This window comes from Dendropsophus ebraccatus, chromosome 4 (assembly GCF_027789765.1).
Source record: "Dendropsophus ebraccatus isolate aDenEbr1 chromosome 4, aDenEbr1.pat, whole genome shotgun sequence".
NCBI classification, from domain to species: Eukaryota; Metazoa; Chordata; class Amphibia; order Anura; family Hylidae; genus Dendropsophus; species Dendropsophus ebraccatus.
The window spans coordinates 5,341,315-5,352,439 of record NC_091457.1 but is presented as its reverse complement, the minus strand read 5'-3'; positions in this window follow the sequence as shown (position 1 = coordinate 5,352,439).

Here is an 11,125-nt window from a genome sequence, read left to right as displayed (position 1 = left end):
AGTTCCATTAAAGCAGAGGTAGCATTTGAACCAACCCAAAATTTAGCCTGACACAGCATGGCGGTGAGAACACAGGGAACCATTCAAACACAGGTAGCATATGAACCCCCCTAAAACTTAGCCTGACACAGCATGGTGGTGAGGACACAGAGAAACATTAAAAACAGAGGTAGTATGTGCACCACCCCAAATGTTAGTCTGACACAGCATGGGGGTGAGGAAACAGAGAACCATTCAAATAGAGGTAGCATATGAACCACCACAAAATTTAGCTAGACACAGCATGGCAGTGAGGACACAGAGAACCATTAAAAGTGAGGTAGCAATGAGCCTTCAAAAAATTAGGCCTGACACAGCATAGCGGTGAGGACACAGAGTTCCATTAAAGCAGAGGTAGCATTTGAACCAACCCAAAATTTAGCCTGACACGGCATGGCAGTGAGAACACATGGAACCATTTAAACACCGGTAGCATATAGACCGCCCAAAAACTTAGACTGACATCACAGATCCAGACCAAGATGGACAATACAATCATCCAATAAAAATAGCCGGATTATGGCTACATTTAGCCTCACACCCTCATGCAGTTGTGCGTGAGAGGCATATCTTTGGAGGTAGGGACGAAAAATAACAATACAGTCTTCTTAAAAGGCCCCGGAATTTGAGCGTATACACTTTCAATCCTTTAAAGAGTCTCTAAGAGATGACAAGTGCGGTAGCCTGTCTATTAAGAAGACCTGGTCAATCCTGCCTTCAAAAAGGCTACAACGTCCACGGACGGTAGACAGTACTGGTGAAAGGCCGGGTCCATCCTGTCTTCGAAAAGGCTACAACAACATCCAAGGAAGGATAGAAGCTACTGGTAAAAGGCCTGGTCAATCCTGCCTTCAAAACGGCTAAAACACCCAAGGAAGGTAGAAGGTACTGGTGAAAGGACGGCAGAGGACACCCGTAAGATGACATCCACAGACAATATGGTTCGAAATGGAAAAGACAAGGATGCTAAATTGAATTTGACTTTGAATTTGACTGTAGCTGTTGGGGTAACATTCCCTGCATCACGTGACTCCCCACTTCTCCCCCACCGCTGTTTTGACTTTGAATTTGACTGTAGCAGTTGGGGTAACATTCCCTACATAATATGATTCCCCACTTCTCCCCCCACCGCTGTTTCGACTTTGAATTTGACTGTAGAAGTTGGGGTAACATTCCCTGAATCATGTGACTCCCCTCTTTTCCCCCCACCGCTCTTTCGACTTTGAATTTGACTGTAACAATTGGGGTAACATTCCCTGCATAATGTGACTCCTCCCGTCTCCGGCCACTGCTGTTTCGACTTTGAATTTGACTGTAGCAGTTGGGGTAACATTCCCTGCATCATATGACTCACCACTTCTCCCCCCACCGTTTTGAGTTTGAATTTGATTTTGAATTTGACTGTAGCAGTTGGGGTAACTTTCCCTGGTCGACTTGCGGAAATGCGCACAGATGCAGTGCACCTTGGTGAGCAAGTCAGCCAAATTGGGGTAGGTTTTAAGGAACCGCACCAACACTAGGTTGAAGACGTGGGCCAGGCATGGTACATGTGTGAGGCTGCAACATCCAAGGAAGGTAGAAGGTACTGGTGAAAGGACGGAAGAGGACACCCGTAACATTGCATGGTACATGTGTGAGGCTGCCTAGTTGCAGAGCCGCCACCAGGTTCCGCCCCTTGTCACACCCAACCCATCTCACTGCTAATTACACAGGGTAATTAGTAGTGAGCTTGGATATGGCTTCAATAAGAAATAAAGAAATAATAAAATTTATAAACGTCAGCCCGTCAGTGCTGTCAGTTGACAGGCGGGTGCGCTTATTAGTGACTGATGATGCCACCAGCTGCACTAAAGACCCACTCTGACAACATGCTAGGGGCAGGGCAGCCCACCATCTCCAAGTCAAACTCAAACTCAAAATCCAATTAGCTTTGGGGAAAAGTGGTGAGTCACATCCAAGCTCACTGCTAATTGCCCTGTGAAAGATGGTGGTATATACTATATAACAGTAATAATAATATAATAGTACTGAGGACTTCTTAGGGGTCTGTATGCAGCACCTGCTATCCCCTTTCTGCCAGCAGCCGATCACCACAGTGTGCTGCTAAAATCTTGGTAGCTGCACTGCATGTCCTAGCCAGCAGTCTGGAGTCTTACTTTGAGCATAGTGGAGGTGAAGGGGAGGGTGTAGGGCGGGAGGCGCTCGTGCCTGGGGCCTGGAGCCACCATGTGACACAGGTGAAGGAGCACTAACTAAGTGAACGGCCTTGGTTCCACTGAGTGGGGTGTTTAGCCCTCATATGCCTATTGCCTACGCATGCTGGTAGTGGTTAGCCTGGTAGTGGTTGCTCCTTTGCTGATCCTGGCGTGGCACAGTCCATCGGTCATCCGCAGTTTCTTTAAAGAACCTCCAGACTTGTGAACATTTGAGCTGCCCACGGGAGTTTGACTCCGTGAAACAGTTGCTGATCTACTTGCTCTGGCCCTACTTCTCCCTCTGTCCACCCCTCTTCCTCTTCCAACCTGTACTGTGGCTGAACTTGACTCCCCCTCGGAAGCACTGTCACTAGGCTTATTCACCCAGCTAGGGTCAGTCACCTCGTCCTCATCCACCACCAGCCCTTCCTCCAATTCTGAATCCCTCTTTTCCCTGGAGGGGCCAGACTGTGGGGAAGCTTCTGGAACAAGGGTTCTTCTCCCTTGGCTAGCGTGGGTGGACTGCGTAGAAAACTGGGTGGTGGATAAGTTACTGGACACATTATCTGCTATCCACGTCAGCACCTGTTCACGCTGCTACAGTTTCAATAGTGGTGTACCCTGAGACCCCATAAGTTGGGCGAAAAAGCTAGGGAGTGAAAGTCTGCAGTGTGCCACTGCTCCCTCCTCAACGGGTGCTGCTGTGTCACCCTGCCCTGAACCAAGGCCTCCACCAACTGCATCGTTTGGAACCCCATGCTCACGTCCTCTACCCTTACCCCTGCGGTTCACCATTTTATGGCCACTGCACAGTATGGAGCTTAGATATGCCTTGAGTAAGAAATACAGAAATCAGAAAATATACTAGTTTTTGGGGGCCTGTGGTATACAATCTGTTGGTGTCGGCACCTATATACTCTGTGACACCCCTTTTACACGGTGCAAGCAGTAGTGAACTTACATATGGCTTGAGTAAGAAAGACAGAAATCAGAAAATATATTAGTGGTCCCACTAGTATTTGGGGGGCTCTGGGATACAATCTGTTGGTGGCTGCACCTATACACTCTGTGACACCCCTTTACACTGTGCAAGCAGTAGTGAACCTAGATATGGTTCGAGTAAGAAAGACCGAAATCTGGAAATATATTACTGGTCCCATTAATTTATGGGGGCTGTGCTATACAATCTGGTGGTGACTGCACCAATACACTTTGTGACACCATCTTACAATAAGCAGTGAAGTTCTATGCAGGTGTACTACAAATCACAGCAATACAATCTCTGACAGCAGCACCACCAGCCACAAAATCATAAAAGAGTACTGAGCACTTCTTAGGGGTCTGTATGCAACACCTAATGTCCCATTTCTGCCAGCAGCCAATCACCACAGTGTGCTGCTGAAATCGTGGTAGCTGCACTGCGAGTCCCAGCCAGCAGTCTGTAGTAATACAATTTAAAAATAATTTGAAGCCCTTACAAGGGCTGTCTGGTTGTTTCGCTAGTATTCCCTGCCTACTGCAACACTAATTCCCTCCCTAATGCTCTCCCTGACCAGCAGCAGCTCTGTCCCTAATCTCTTCCAGCATACATGTGAGCCGAGCCTTGCTGGCCACGCTTCTTATATGGCAGGTGTCAGGAACCGGACAGCAGGACAAGACAACACAGTGAGCCCTAAGCTCAGCCCCGCCCACTGTCCTCTACCTATTTGCCACAATCCGCCCTAAGATGGCGGCGAGCAACTGGGCGTCAGTCCCTGCACTGGCTAGGTGGGACACAAGGACAAGACAGACAGACAAAACACAATAAAGAATGGTCGACAGTCCGGGTCACAACAATCGGGCAGCAAAAGTACAAAATCACAATCCAAAGGCAAGGTCAAAAAACAGGCAGTATGGTCAGGGGCAGGCAGCAAGCAGGAAAGGTCAGATATACAAAGCAGAGTCAGAATAAACAGAGCAAGAATAGCAAACACAGAACCAGGCAGAGACAAGCTCAATATCCGGCCAAGATATCCCAGACTGAGGTAGTTATATAGGAGGCCGGGGTTCTGATCCAGAACATAATTGGACCATCCCCCTGAACTCCAAGCACAGACAGCTGAGAACAAACCAGATCACTGGCAGGAAGACCTGTCAGTCACAGCAGAACCAAAACACAGATTAACCCTGACATGGCCAGACAGAACTCAGCAGGTAAAGTCGGGTGTGTCTCTCAAGGTGAGCAAATAACCAGTGTTCACACACTACAAAACAAAACACAGAAACAGAATGCAAGAAAATCAGCACCTTCTCGGCCGCACAGCATGAGCAGAGGGACGCATGACGCTCCGCAAAGATACCATCCTGACAGCAGGGTAATATGATTTGGCCAATTAATTGCTGCTATAGACATGTATGGGTCCCACGTCATCACAGGATGTACCAAAGAGTGTCCTGCAAGTTTATTGGCTGATAAATAGCGCCAAAACTTACAGGAAACGGATGATGAAATTTTCTCAAGTATCGCGAGATGCTTGTCCGAGTAATCATCGAGTACCCTAATACTCAAACAAGTTCCAAGCTCGGACGAGCATGCTCGCTCATCACTATTATTGGCCAACAGGGCTACATGTGATGGCAGGGGTACATGTGATGGCAAGCCGCAATCGGGATATCTAACTACGTGTCTGTAAGGTCTATGAATGCCAAGAAGTCGCTCTTGCTGATTAGAGGAATGACCAATTTTATGTTGTCCATCTTGAACGTAGCTTTTCTCATGTGCTTGTTCAAGTGAGACAAATCGATGACCAACCTGAATTTCCCATTTTGTTTTGGTACAAGGAAAATGCAAGAATAGAAACCTCTTCCTCTTTCTTGAGGGGGGACAGGCTTCAAGGCTTCTTTGCTTATGAATTCCTTCACCAGGGGAAGGAGGCCTGGGTCTGACAATTTGTTCTGGAAGAATCTGTCCGGGGGTACTGAGTCCAATTCCAGACAGTACCCGTTCCTTATTACAGATAGGGGGAACAGCCAAACGACAACACTGCCGGCTGCTAATGAATGGGCTCAATGCAGTGAAGTCCTAGGTGCATTGCCCCCTGGGAAACATGAGTATGCAAAAGAGGAGTCCGTGGAGCCTCATTGAAGAGTCTCAAAACACAGGACTAGCCAGATGGCAGCTCCTGTTAGGAAACCACCAAATCCACCATATTAAGTGGCCCTATAAGTCAATTTAATGACAAGGGATAAACCAAGGCTAGGTTACCATCCACATACAGCTGTTTCGGGGTGTTGCCCCTCACAGTGTGGAGCAGGATTCTGGCTAGGTGGGAGCAATGCCTAGTAGAGCCATAAGAGAAACAGATTGCTGAACTCAGGGAGAACAGCCAAACGACAACACTGCCGGCTGCTAGTGAAAGCGCTCAATGCAGTGAAGTCCTAGGTGCATTGCCCCCTGGGAAACATGAGTATGCAAAAGAGGAGTCCCTGGAGCCTCATTGAAGAGCCAGCACCCACTTGTCGCTTGTTGACTTCTCCCATTGGGGTAGGAACCACCTTAGCCTGCCCCTGACTGCCAGTGTTGGTAAATTGGCATCATAACTGCGGGTCTTTCTTGGAAGGAGCCTTGCCCTTGGATGAGGTAAAAGGGCCCGATTGTTTGGGCTTGATATTCCTGAACCTGTTGGTTCTAAAATCCCTCTGTGGTTTGTCTCCTGGTGGATTTAAAAAGAGCCTTCTTAGGGAGCGGGAAGGTAGAAGCTTTATTCTCATGAAGATCCTTCAGGATATCATTAAGCTGAGAACTAAACATTGATTCCGGTTCGAAAGGCAAAGCACAGAAATGGTTTTTGGAGGCTTTGTCTCCTGGCCATTGTTTGAGCCATAGACAGCGCCTTGTAGAGTTGGCGGCAGACATGATTTTAGAGGATAATTCCAGAGAGTCAATTGGAGCATCACATATAAACTCGGCCACTTTAGAGGAAGCATTTTCTTAGAGAGTGCGACCGGTTTCCTGTCCAAAGGTTAGGTTAGGTTCCTGTCCCTTTTACAGATTTTATTAACTTTGAGACATCATCTTTATTAAACAAAAAAATTGTTATTTGATGCAACATCAGAATCAGAGGCAGAGTCATCAGATGTATTAGCAGGGGAGGTGTTAGATCTTGCAGGCTTTATTCCTTTGGCTGTAGGACCTCCATCCCCAAACATAAAATGCAGTTTACTACGAATAATGTCCCTAATGGAGTCAGACAATGATGGTGTAGGCTCAGGTGTAGCAGATGAGCATAATATGCAAATATCAGTAGAGGCATCATCAGGGAGCAGTTCATTACAATTAGTACAAACTCTATGTTTGCTTTTAGCAATGCATATGCCCCCAGGAAAAGACATAGGGCCACATGTATCATCCGGCGAACTGATGATTTTTGGAGGAAAGTGCCGATTTGCGTATTTTTTTATACGCAAATGGCCGAGTACGCCAGGGGGGCGGAAAGGGGGCATGTAGTCAGAGGGCGCGGACTCCGCGCGATTTACCATCCGTTCCGCCCCAAATGTACACTGAAAACCTACTCCAGTCCTCAGCTGGCGTAGGTTTTCGGCGGTCCGCACCGGCGCGCACGGGATTTATGTAGAGGCAGTCCGCCTCTACCTAAATCCCCGTACCGCCGGAGCTGCGGGGGCATTTATAAGTCCGGCGTAAAAAACGCCGGGCTTAATAAATGCCCCCCATAGTGAATTCTGCTAAACAGTAACAACTATGTACAAATAAAGACATAAACTGCACTCCAAGGAGGCCGCAGGTAAAGTACTTGTGGAGGCAAATAAGAGAGAGAAGCACACTTACGTATTGGTCACAGGGAAACGACTGCCCAGCACAGGGTACCGGTACAGGGAGCCTAAGATCTTTAAAAATGTAAAGCTCCGCCCCCTCATACAAGCAGCGGTATCCGGTAAAAGCCAACAGAGTGCCCCACATTCGGATGCCGTTAAAGCTAAATACATAGAGAAAAAAAATCTTTCCCTTTGGAATACTATAAGTGATGCACAGGAATAAGATCCCACCTAAAACAAAGATGAAAGCAGAAACAGCCGATGCATAATCACTTACATGGAGCCGCAGCAGCGCCGCATTTCAAGGACGCCGGCAACACATGTTCCGGTGTATGGCCGTGGCATCCTTGACACGGCGCCATGAAGCAGCTTCCGGTCACCAAAACTCTCTGCGGTCCTACCAGAATGAAAAAGACACAGAGTCCCCCATTCAGGCATCCAGCTGGAGCAGTGCTGTACTTCCGGGACGCCAGCCGCGGTTTCCCCGGAGTCTCCCATTCAGGCATTCAGCCGGAGCAGTGCAGGGACATCAGTGAAAAAACATGGCTGCAGATAAAAAAAACATCCTGGCAATAAAGGATGAATCACAGAAGGGATAAGGGTGAAACACTTACCCAAGGGATAAATATGTTTAGGTGAACACAGCTCAGTACGGAAGGTATGGGCTTCCATCACAACGCCACCCCTCACTGTTTTGAAGTCATCACAGGGCGGGCAGGAATGCACATGGAGATTGGAGGAGAGCAACACTGCAATCCTGATTCCAACTCCTTATCCTGTTTAAGTGGAAGGCAAGGCAGAATAAGGCAAACTACACACTGTAGCCTGGAGTCCTTGTCTGGCCAAGCATTGAGCCAGCAACACTGCTCAGGCTAAAACATCTGTAAAAAAAAAAAAAAAAAAAGTGTAAATAAAATATACTTGTCTCTTCAAACACTTACAGGAGAAAAAAAACTCTGTGTTGATTGGTTACTGCTACCTCTTATACCTAGTGACCTCTTTTGATTGGTTACTGCTGAGCATGTCTCCTCTGCCTTGCACTTGGGATCCTAGACTTAACCCATTGTGTGCTGCCGTAGGACCCAGGAACACAAATCTTTATTAGACAGCAATACATAACACAGAACAATAAAATCACACCCTCTTTTATATTTCAATTATATCTTTATATCTCTTCAGCTACCTCTATGACCCTACAGCAGGTACTACTAGCCTGTTACAACCTTCCTTAATCATGGACTCCAACCATCCTTAACCATTCAACAAACATTTTTGTGGACATCAACTTTATAAAGGGGTTTCCTGAAAAGAACAAGATGGTACTGCTGTCCCAAACATCCCTATGTTGGTTCGGTTCAGATCCCGAACAAAAAAAAAAAAAAATGACTGTGATCAGTTTATGCTAATTTGCTTTAGGGAGTATTGGTTTATTATTTTTAGCGATGATGGCCGGGGCGTAGCGAGTAGTGATGATCGAACAGTAAAATGTTCGAGTTCCAGTCAGACCTCGAACAGTAGTGAAGTTTGGTTCGTAGTTCGACTCAAATTCGAACCCCATTAAAGTCAATGGGGGATGTTCGGGTTAATTTTGACACCTATATGTAGTAGGAGAAACTGTACTTATCATCCAGAAGAGTAAACTGACAACATGGAACAACTTACAGCCTGAAATTTGGCTTTAAGAATGAAAGAGATGGGCGAACACTGAAATATTTGATAAATCGAATCGAATAGCTCCCGATATTCGTACGAATATTGAATCCCATTATAGTCTGTGGGAGAAAAATACTTGGGAACTCCTTTGTGTATAACATCGATACATCTAACAGATGAAGAAATTATTTAGAAAAAATGTGTTCTGCAATGCAGACTGTCAAATATGTGCTCTCTGCCCTCTCAGGATTAATTTAACCACCAACTCCTCTGTACAAAACATCGATACATCTAACAGATGAAGATTTTTCAAAAAATTATTCAGCAATATAAACTGACCAAAACCCACTCAGAAAAAATTTGACCACCAACTCCTCTGTACCAATGATTGATTAATCCAACAGATGTTCAGATTAATTTAAAAAAAAAAAAAAAAAAAAATATATATATATATATATATATATATATATATATATATATATATATATATATTGCAATGCAGACTGAGAAAAATTGGCTTTTTCCCCACTCCTGAAAAATTGGTACCATTGGTGGCAGCGAGAAGAGCCCAGCATGGAACACGGACGTTGCGGTTCAACTAAATTAGCTAGCAGAACATGGCAGGAGAGATGAAGGCATTTAAAAAATAACCATTTGGAGGCCTACAAAGAGGATGAGGAGAAAGAGGTGTATGCAGTGCGCATCAAGCTCATACAGAGGTATTTTTCAAAAATACATTCAGCTGTAACACTTGGAACGCTAGCTATGGGCAGCAGTAGAATCCAATTTTTAGAAGCAGCAGGCATAGGAACTACAGACGTGATATATAGTGTAGTGGAAATGTGTATGTCACATTTTCAAAAAGAGATGCTACAGTTTACTAGTCAGTGACATTGACAACCGGGGCAACAAAATGCTCAGATAGCCACGGTTGATTCATTTTTATTAGAGATGAGTTAACCGGGTTCGGGTTCGAGTCCATCCGAACCCGAACGATCGGCATTTGATTAGCTGGGGCTGCTGAACTTGGATAAAGCTCTAAGGTTGTCTGGAAAACATGGATACAGCCAATGACTATATCCATGTTTTCCACATAGCCTTAGGGCTTTATCCAAGTTCAGCAGCCCCCGCTAATCAAATGCAGAAAGTTCGGGTTCGGATGGACTCCAGCATGCTCTAGGATCGCTCATCTCTAATTTTTATAAATGTCAAACGATCCACATTGTCGGTGGATAGACGGATACGTTTGTCAGTTATCATCCCGCCAGCTGTGCTGAATGTGCCTTCCGAGATAACACTGGCTGCTGGGCAAGATAACACTTCTATGGCGTGTCGAGCAAGCTCAGGCCATTCATGCAGTTTGGACACCCAGAAGTTGAATGAGTCAAGACCAAGTCTAAAAACATCGATGTTAAGGCGCAGATAGTCATGGACCATGGTCTTTAGGTGGCCTCTGTGCGTCATAATGCTGCCATGCCTTGCCAACGTTGGTGAGGTAGTAAAAATTGATTGCCAAATGTCACCCAGTAAGGTCTGCCCCACTGCCTGCTGCTGCTGCGTGTATTTGGGATTCTACTGCTGCCTTTGTTCCCCCATGACATTAGAATGTGAAGACCCAAAAGATGTCTCGAGTTGGTCAATGAGCACTGTCTCAAAATCCTGCATTCTACTATCAATTTCTGTGGGTGGAAGGAAATTGCTCACTTTGGTCTTGTAACGTGGATCAAGGAGGGTTGCCACCCAGTTATCAATGTTCATTTTTATTGCCTTGATGCGTGGATCATGTTGGAAGTAATGTAGCAACCAAGCAGTCATGTGTGAGATTCCAAACTCCCAAGCCTCGGGGTCGAGGGGCACTAATAGGGTCTTCATCCTCTTACTCCTCCTCCTGTAATCTGTGCCAACCTCTTACCAGTGAAGGGGAATCAGTACCGGTGGTGTCCACCCCTGCCTCCTCATCCTCCTGCACTTTTTCCTCCTGACCGTCACCAGAGGCCTGGCTAGCCTCATGCGCTCTACAGTAAAAGCTGTACTGCCGCCTTGCACCCGCCCTCAACCTAGAACCAGTGGCTAAAGGAGACCTATACAGCTGTGGGTCAACAGTTGGGTCCTTTACATCCTCCAGTGAGTAAGAGGTTCCGTGTCTGCTTCCTCCTCTTCCTCCTCCTCCCCCTCCTCCATCACTGCTGAAACCTGCTGCTGCAGAGTGCCTAACGCTTGTTCCAGTAAAAATATCATCAGAAAGGTGATGCTGATAAGGGCATCATCTCGACTGACCATTGTGGTGGCACCCAATGAGACCCCTACACCTCAGCAATGATGTTTCTGACACCTCTATGTGCTCTGCACTGACTGGCTGGGAAAAAGGTGATCAAACGCTAAGTCGAACGAACAGGAAAATGTTCAGTTCGGTTTGAGTTCGAGAA